Here is a 10,524-nt window from a genome sequence, read left to right as displayed (position 1 = left end):
ATTTGCATTTACGTGGCGGCTTTCGCTTGATCATGGGGTCCTTTGGGATGGCTAGTACCCAGTGAGATCTTCCCACTTGAGATCAGATCAGCAGGTCTAGCCATCAACGTATCTGTAAACATGGTTTTCACCTTTATTATAGCTCAAGTGTTCCTCGCTATGCTTTGCCACATGAAGTTTGGTCTCTTCTTATTCTTCTCCGCATGGGAAATTGTGATGACAATCTTCATCTACTGCTTCTTGCCGGAGATGAAGAACGTACCAATTGAAGAGATGAATAGAGTGTGGAAGCAACACTGGTACTGGGGTAATTATATCCCAGACGAGCCTATCACCGGCAGCATCCAACTCCCAGCTGGGAAGACTGTTGCCTGAATAAATAAAGTTGGAATTTGATCAAGAGGACTGTGGAGTAATTTCAGTAAATGTTGGTTTTTCTTCTATTCAACGACAACTATCTTGACAAAAGAAGAAAAGGAACTGTTCTCTAAACACAGAAAAAATGTGAAAAATCATGTCATTCTGAGTCCATGGGAGGAGTCATTAGAAGACTAGGGAAATGAGAGCATTTTTTCTGCTAAGCAATGTACAGATAAAGAAACAGTTATCTTTTTTTCTAAAAGATACCCAATTCATCATATGTCACCTTAACTTCCACTCTCCGTTAAAGAGGATAAAATCCAGCTTAAGAGTAGCTGATCTTGGTTCTGCCATGTGAGAAAGGCAGGATTCACAACTGGAGAGTCTGATGTGGGAGAAATCACAAATTCCGGTGGACATTATGAAGAACCATCTACAAACCCTAACAACCCCGAGCTGCGGAGAAGAGGAAGAAACTGTGAATGCCAGACAACATAGTTGGAAGAGGAAAGCTTGATAGAGAGAAAATGGTGAATGTTGGAGAAGGAAAGAGAAGATTCAGGCGAAGCAGCATATGATAGATCTGAGGTTGAGGACAGAGACACCATGGCGAGAAGAACTTTCAAGAAACGAAAAAAAAAGGAGAACCAGGAATGACTTGCTCTGAGATACCAAGTTAGAATTGAAAAGAGTCAATTCCCCTTGACCTTAGTCTTGGGATTATCCTTTATTTATAATCACTTTGAAGCAGTTACACACAACAAACACATAACCATTTCCACCTGCACACACGTGCATTTCTAAGATAGTTATGCCAAGTGGCCATAACTTAACAAACACTGTTAACCACTACGTTATATCTCTAACAAGCCGAACTCACCTCACCTCTTCACTGGGAGAAGGATAAGAAAGAAGATATTACAAAATACGGGGAATAAAATGACATGATTTGTCCTGACCAAGTTTGATTCACCATGTTTTGAAAAGGGGGAGTCGAGTCAAAAAATGTAGTTTTTTTTCCAACTATACTTTGAACCTTAATATTATAGGAATTGGATAAATTCTTAATATGATGCATCTTTATGGGTGGACAGATTATAGTAGGAGTGGTCATTAGATTGAATTTTGGGATGAATGGAGAAGGATCCTTGTCAAAGGTTCTCAAGTTCTTGGTCTTGAGACATCCTTTGAGGTCTGGTCCACTCTTGCCTTAGCGTACGCTTCACACTCCCAAGCTCGGGTAATGCAATTGAGAGTGAATTTACACAACATCAAGAAAGGATCAGATTCTATGGCTGACTACCTTCTGCGTATCAAATGCATTGCGGATGAACTCGCACTAGTTTCAAAACCAGTATTTGATGAAGATCTAGTTCTTTTCACTCTTGGAGGTCTTGGATCTGATTTTTCATCGTTTGTCACTTCTGTGACAACTCGTGAGTCTTCGGTTAAGATGAAAGATCTTCATGGATTATTGCTCAGTGAAGAGATTCGAAATATTGCTATTCTTCAAGATCTCACAAACTCCTCTACTCATGTCGCCAGTGCTACTCCAGGGGTTGATTCCTCTGCTTCTTCCCCTGCTGCAACTAAAGACCGTTCCCTGGTGTCATGATAGATCGACTCTCCTTCAAATTGATACAATCGTGGTGGCTATCGTGGGGCACGTGATCGAGATCGTGGTCGCGGTTATCGCGGCACTAGAGGCTATCGCGGTGGCTTTGACAGAGGATCTCGTGGTGATAACAACTCTGGCTGATATCCTTCTACTTGCCAGATTTACAATAAAATGGGTCACTCTACAAAGTTTTGCTACCAGCGATTCACCACGGATCCACCCCAAGCTAACTTCACTGACTTCCAAGGTAATCATCAGGCGTGGTATCCAGACACCAGAGCTACGCATCATATTACTCCTGACATGAGCGCTGTTCAATCATCTAGTGATTACAATGGAGCTGATTCTGTTCGCATAGGCAACGGCACAGGTCTGCCCATCCAACATCTTGGATTTTCTAGTTTTACAGCTGGTTCTAAAAACTTTCGGCTAAACAACATTCTTCATGTTCCCAAAATGACACATAATTTGCTTTCAGTTCGTCAATTTGCTAAAGATAACTCTTGTTATTTTGAATTTCATTCAAATTTCTTTGGCATCAAGGATCGTTGCTCGGGGAGTATTCTGCTAACCGGACCAATCAGTGATGGCTTGTATCAGCTTCGTCTTCCAGTACCTGCTGTTTCGTCTTCCTCTGAGTTAGATTCTACTCCAGTCAGTTACTCGGCTGTTAAGAGCTCTGAGGCAGTGTGGCACAAGCGCCTTGGTCATGCGTCAAATACTGTTGTACGCACGGTTCTTTCCACTCACAATCTTCCTTTTATTTCATTGAAACAACAATCAGTTTGCAGCTACTGTCAATTGGGTAAGGCACACAAGCTACCATTTAGAGCATCTACTACTTGTACCACTGGTCCTCTCCAACTGATATTTTCTAATCTTTGGGGTCCAGCGCCTTTGTTGTCTGTAGAAGGCTATCGCTATTATGTAGTGTTTGTTGATGATCTTTGGGGTCCAACACCATGCTTTTGGAACAACAATGTATGTTATTAATCGACTTCCAACTGTGGTGCTTGGGTTCGCCTCACCCTTCTTTAAACTCTATGGTTATCATCCAGATTACAATTTTTTCAAGACTTTTGGGTGTGCGTGTTATCCCTTACTTCGGTCGTATAATCGCCACAAGATGGATTACAGATCAGTTAAATGCTTATTTGTTGGTTACAGTCCAAATCATAAAGGCTACAAATGCTTCAATCCTTACACAAGAAAGATCATTATATCTCGGCATGTAGTGTTTGATGAAAACACTTTTCCAAAATATTCTCCTTCAGCTATGGTTGTATCACCTTCAGATTTGAATGTGTGGCCATCTTTCCCACCTCTGTTTGGATATCAACATAACACACACCACTCGACTTCACAGGGTGTTTTAAACTCTCCAGTTTTATCACCACTTTCAGAGGCGCATGAGGAGTCCAATTCTGGTTCTGTTCAACCTGTGAATGAGGCTTCAGTGGGTCAAGCCCATGATGATTTGTCATCACTCTCAAACAGTGCATCGTCCATCCCAGCGGAGCCCATTGTACCCGCTGGCTCACTGGTGCAATATTCTGGGCGAACTCACCCTATGGTCACTAGAGCCCAAGATGAAACACGTATTGTAAAAGTGCCTCGCAGCTTTCAGGCCACCAAGCATCCCTTCTCAATGGCTTTACTAGCCTCTATTTTGCCTATTGTTGAACCTACATGTTATACACAGGCGTCTAAGTCCGCTAAGTGGCGTAATGCGATGGATGTGGAGTACAATGCTCTCATTTCGAATGGGACTTGGTCTCTTGTACCACCACCTCCACATCGACATATTATTTGATGCAAGTGGATTTTCATAGTCAAATACAAATCTGATGGTACTCTTGACCGTTATAAGGCCCATTTAGTAGCAAAGGGATACACTCAAAAACATGGGTTGGATTATTTTGAAACATTCAGCCCAGTAGTTAAGCCTACTACTATTCACATTGTATTATCTCTTGCGGTTTCTCACGGTTGGCCTCTATGCCAATTAGATGTAACCAATGCATTTTTACACGGGTATCTCACCGAAGACATTTATATGGTCCAACCACCTGGTTATAAGGACACCCGTTTTCCAAATCATGTTTGCAAACTTCAGCGTTCCTTGTATGGGCTGAAACAGGCCCCACGGGCCTGGTTTCAAAGGCTGAGTACTCACTTGTTACAATTGGGATTTGTTGGGTCCAAGACGGATACATCCTTGTTCATCCAACACTCATCCACAGGGCCTATCTATATTCTCATATATGTGGATGACATCATTGTCACAGACCCTTCCTCTGTAGCCATTCAACACCTACTGGACGATTTGGCAAATGAATTTGCCATCAAGCATCTTGGCACAGCCCGTTATTTCTTGGGCATTGAACTAATTCCAAATTTGGATGGGCTGTTACTCTCTCAACAAAAGTATGTCTATGGGCTTCTTCAAAAGGCTAATATGCTAGGAGCAAAGCCCATCGGCACTCCAATGGCATCTTCTTCATCTCTTTCTCGCCATTCAGGAAAATTACTACAAGATCCAACAGAGTATCGAAGCCTGGTTGGGGCGTTGCAATATGCTACACTCACTCGTCCAGATATCTCATACCCGGCCAACAAGCTTTGCCAATTTCTAGCAGCACCTACAGATGAACATTGGCTAGCTGCAAAGAGGGTGCTTCGGTATTTAAAGGGTACAATCCTACATGGCCTGCAGCTGTTTCGTTCTCCATCACTATCATTAACGGGTTTTACGGATGCTGATTCGGCTAGTTGCCCAGACGATAGAAAATCCACTGGTAGGTACTTAATATTTCTTGGCTCTAATCTCGTTTCTTGGCAGTCTCGCAAGCAATCAACTGTAGCTCGTTCAAGCACAGAGAGTGAGTATAGGGCTTTGGCCTTGACCACTACTGAGGTTACTTGGATCCGATCGCTTCTCACTGAGTTACGAGTCACTTTATCATCTCCACCAACTCTATGGTGTGACAATATCAGTGCTACTTTTCTCACGGCAAATCCCGTGTTCCATGCTCGTACGAAACCCATTGAAATTGATTATCATTATGTATGTGATTTGGTCGCAAAAAATTCTTTGAGAGTTCGTTTCATGTCGACGGCTGATCAGCTGGCTGATATTTTAACAAAAGCTCTCTCCTCCGCTCAGGTAGCTTGAGTTTGCAGGGGGGTGTTAGAGATATAACCTAGTGGTTAACAGTGTTTGTTAAGTTATGGCCACTTGGCATAACTGTCTTAGAAATGCACGTGTGTGCACGTGGAAATGGTTATGTGTTTGTTGTGTGTAACTACTTCAAAGTAATTATAAATAAAGGATAATCCCAAGATTGAGGTCAAGGGGAATTGACTCTTTTCAATTCTAACTCGGCTTAGGTTCTCATATGAGAACCAGTCTCGTATGCTCTTAGATATACAGATGGAATACACTAACTCAAGTGGATTCAATTTGTATGCCTAAGAGCGTACGAGACCGGTTCTCGTGCGATAACTTGAACCAACCTCGATTGAGGTTATTGTTGCTTCACAAATGAAAAGAAAAAAAGGAGACTAATATTGAAGAAAACAAACAAAAATTATAAAAAAAACTTGGTGAACTTCACATGACTCAGTCAAAAACACCGAGCCAATAAAAACTCGGACGAGTTTGGATCTCGTCGCCACGTGGGGATGGGTGGAGACAGATCTAAACACTCCATGGGGGTGTGGGTCCTATATCTTCTAGAGACGGGTCCCACACACCATGGAGGGTGTGAGATTTGTCCCCTCGTCCCCACGTCCCCACATGGGGATAGGATCCGGACTCAACTTGGATCCGGTTTGGTCATTTCTTAAACCTAGGCAATTTGTTTTTACTCTTGACCTGCTTTTGTTTTTTTTTCTCAATTTGGTTGATTGGCTTGTATCAAAACCTGGTTTTCCAACTATGACTTTAAAGTGTATGAGAATATGTATGTGTAATTAGGTATGTAAAATATAGTATACCTGGCAGATGATCATCTGAATGCCACCTTGGAGGAACAAGAACCTTCGGCCGACCTTATCGACAGAGAAAATGGAGACGAAAGTGGCAACCACATTAACAAGGCCGGAAATGACAGCAGACATGAGCGAGGCATTGTCGCCGAAGCCCAATGTCTTGAAGAGTACTGGTGCGTAGAACATGATAACATTGATACCAGTGAGTTGCTGGAAGAAGGGAATGAGAATGGCCATGACGAGCTGAGGCCTGTACCTAGGCTGAATGATGTTTCTCCATGGGTGCCCAACCAGCTTTGATTGGGTATGGAACAAGGTAAAAATGTGAAAAAAAATCCGATTTTTAAAAAAAAAAAAAAATACAAGGGTAAATTTGTTTGATCCACACTGATATGGACGGATTCAGATCGATATTGAATCGGTATCGGCAAAAACCCCGAACTGATCAGCACATTTGAAAGGATGACACACTAGCGGTTTATCTAGGAATAAGGCATGCTAGCAAGAGTTTAGCCGTAGGATTTCGCCTGTTTGATTTAAATCGTTGGATTGATATCATCACTTGTGACAGGTAGTAGACATACACTTTAATAGAATCGGCCCATTAAGATTGGATATTTGAATCAATAATCCTAGTTGATACGTCATCACTTGTGACACATGGAAGAGACATACAATTTAATTGAATGAGCCCAGTCTAATGGATATTTTCGGATCCAATGGGTTCCAATAGGGTCGGATTTTCGGATCCATAACCTTAGTTGCCACGTGGTAAAATTCCTACACTTTAGTCAAAGAGGTCATTAGGATCGGATGTTCAGATCAATAAACCTAATTGACATATCATCTTTTGTGACACGAGATATTGACATAAATTTAAAAAAAAAATGTAGAGATTCTTTCAATATTTTAACCATTGGGCTTCGCCACATCAACTAGGCCCATTAAAATCGAATGGTAAAAAATCTTACATGCTAAAAGGCTTCATGAGGGAGTGAGGGCTCCAATCCTAGCATCACCTGTGGGAATATGTCTCATGATATTGTTTGCTCTGGGCTATCTGCCGTAGCATGCTTAATGTTGCCCTTAGGATTTTAGGATCGGATGTTCAGCCAAAAAATGTAGTGATTCCTTCATTATTTCAACCATTGGGCTTTGCCACATCAACTAGGCCCATTAAGATCCACTGATAAAAATCCCACATGTTAAAAGGCCTCATGAGGGAGTGAGGATTCCAATCCTGGCCCCGTTTGTGGGAATTTGACTCATGATATTATCCGCTCTGGGTTGTTGATCGGAGCAAGTTTACTGTCGCCGTTGGGGTTTAAGTAGGTGTCATGATCAAGTGGTAGAGATCTTATATGCTAAAAAGCTTCATGAGGGAGTGAGGACTCCAATCCTAGCATCACTTGTGGGAATATGTCTCATGATATTGTCCGCTCTGGGCTGTTCGTCAAAGCTAGCTTAATGTCGCCCTAATTGACATATCATCATTTCTGACACACGACATAAATAAAAAAAATGTAGAGATTCTTTCATAATGTCAACCATTGGTCTTCATAATTAAGATCAAATGATAGACATCTTATATGCTAAAAAGCCTCATGAGGGAGTGAGGACTCCAATCCTGACACCATTTGTGGGAATTTGGCTCATGATATTGTTCGTTTTGGGCTGCCTGCCGGAGCAAGCTTAATGTCTCTCTTGGGGTTTTAGTAAGCCTTATGATCCACAGTCTCGCCTTTGCTAACCGATGTGGGACTATCTTAGTCCCCTTGAGGCTAGTTTTTCCCCCACAAGGTCCCAACAATAGTGTTCAACAGTGAGTATTGCTAAGGCTCAGGAGATCGCTTGAACCGTCTGCAAAAAGAAAAGTTCACAAGAGAAAGCTTATCGTCTTTATTTCCAGTCAATTGGCGACCCAGTTCTGTCTTCGTAAACCATTAGGAGATGAAGCAGAAGTTGATCCCTTAGGAGTTGCGTAAGTGAAGAGACTGGAGAGAAAGCTTTCTAGAATCGCCTTTTTCTTTTGAGCATCAACAGCAGGATCTGGAAGAACTCGATGCAGAGATTTTCCTTTCATTCATGTGTTTATTCTTATTTCTTTTCAATTTTGATCGTGCAGTTTTCGTTAATTAAATCGCTAGTATGAAGAGATCTTATCAAGGTACCTTTCTTTTCTTCTCATTCATATGGGTTCTTCTTGCATCTTTGCATATGCAAGGAAAAAGCCAAGAAAGAGGAAGCTTTAAGATGAAGCTCTGAAACAGAAATCTTTAATTCAACAGTTATTTAATTCGAATTATGAGGTGATGTCTGTTCTTTTTTCTTTCAATTAGAAGACTTTACCTCTCCAAATCGATCAATTCATTGGCATTCGTGTTTGCATTTACTCTGATTTTGTTGGCTATGAATTATAGGAACTTTTGAGAGTACCTTCTGAGTGTTCTAGGCTGCAGGAAAGAAATGTGGCCCTAGCTAAAGAGCTTGGTTCACTCCAATTGTAAGGGCAGTTGTAAAATTGTATCACCATTTCTTTTTCATCTTCTCTTTAATCCGTCTCTTTTTCTACTAACCCCAACTATTAATTTCCCAGTCTAGAGTCTCGGATTGAGTTTGAGGGAAGTAGCTGTTTTTAAGCTTGCTTCGTTTGGTCATGAGGCTTAAGGATACAATTAGATATTCTAAAGAAGTCATTAGCATAGTTGTCAAGGCGATAGGCGGAACAAGGAGATCGAGGGGTTAAAAAACTTAAGGCGACACCAACCAAAGTGGAGCTTTCTAACTTTCTCATGGCTATTCTAGTAGGAAAGGAGCAAATCCGTTCAAGTTCATCATTGGCGCCGTCAGTGGGAACCCACACGTTCTTCGCTTCACTGGGGGCCTCTATTATGGGTAGAAACTAGCCTCAGGGGCGATTAAGATAGTCCCATATTGGTGAGTGAAGGGCAGACTATGGTCCATATAAGGATTGGAGTTTTCACTCCCTTGAGGCCTTTTAAAACCGTGAAGTCGACATTAAGCTAGCTTCATCGGGCAGCCCAGAGCGGACAACATCATGAGACACATTCCCTGACCTCATCAATAGTGTCATTCTGTGGAGTATAAAATTATCTAGGAGAAACCCCCAAAACCCTAGTTGGTCTAAACTAGGTAATCTTTATCCAGAAGAAACAAGGAATTTACATGTGTAAGTGTTGTCGAACCAAATGATGGTGGGTCATTAGCCTAAACTGGTTCAGGTGGTGACCTGGATAATCCTTGAGTTGTCTTGGTCCTACCTATTCACATATTATTCTGTGAAGATTTAATATGTATTTCTTTGTCTTGTTGCTGTAACTGGCGCTGCTGTGCGCATCGTGTGGCGCAGCAGCGGCCATGTGTGCACAGTGGGGCCCACTGTGCACACATGGGACTGCTGCTGCGCCGCATGATGCGCACAGCAGCGCTCCAGTTATAGCAGCAGATAAAAATTCGGGCATAGACAAGCCACAGATACACCATGGAAATGGCTAGGATTAACTTTTCGATATTAATTTTGTTTTTCCACTTCAACATGTGTTAGAAAGATAATTACTACTGATTGACTACAATCATGTATGTCTTGGATGGATTAAGAGCTGCAGGACATTTAGTTCTTCAAACTTCAATCCTATTTACTGGTTTGGAAGTAGCTAGTCAAACAACCAAGAAAAAAATTAATTGTGAAGAAAATTTATGCAATGAGTTAGGCTATTTGGCTTCCAATAATTTGTTGAGTATGGTTGACTAGTTTAATGACCAAATATATTGTATGAGTTTTAGTACTGGTCTGGTAATGATAATAGAATTCAGATCCCTCATATGAAAGTTGAAATATAATTAAAGAGGATGGTGCTATTTCATTCAACTGTACAACAGTTTGTAAATAGGGTTTTCTTTACCTTGTACGTGGAATCAAGGGTCGCGAGCGCTAGAATGAGATCTAGCCCCCCATACTTTCTACTGCGTCATAAGCTAAAACATTCTTATGGTATTTTGTGCCATTTTTTTTTTCTTTGTGACATAAACTTCTAATATTTTCTTTGTTGTACCTCTGGCTATTATTTGCTTAGATTACAACTTAAAAAAGAAATGATACAAGTTAATACGAGTTGGTAACATTGTATAGTAATTACGCGGGATGCCTTGTATTTGAACCCTAAGAGGTGCTCTGTATTGTGGTTGAAGATTATTGAACGACATTACTACCACACCATTTATTTCAAAAAAATTAAAATAAAAAAAAAAAGAGAAAAGGCAAAAAATAAAAACAAAGAAATTGATAGAAGCTAAGGTGACATGATATATTTGATATCATTTACAAAAAGAGAACCATTTCTTTATCGTACATTGTTTTACAGAAGAAAATGCTCTCGTTTCCATAGTCTTCCAGTGGCTCCTCCTATACACTTACAACGACATGATTTTTCACATATTGCAGTCCTAAACAAACGCAGATCATATCCTTATACAAGTGCTGTCCAAGGCCCTCCACGGCCAGTTACCTGGAATCCACTATGGGACCCATAGGA

This window comes from Telopea speciosissima, chromosome 11 (assembly GCF_018873765.1).
Source record: "Telopea speciosissima isolate NSW1024214 ecotype Mountain lineage chromosome 11, Tspe_v1, whole genome shotgun sequence".
Classification (NCBI taxonomy): Eukaryota; Viridiplantae; Streptophyta; class Magnoliopsida; order Proteales; family Proteaceae; genus Telopea; species Telopea speciosissima.
This window is presented reverse-complemented; position numbering follows the sequence as displayed.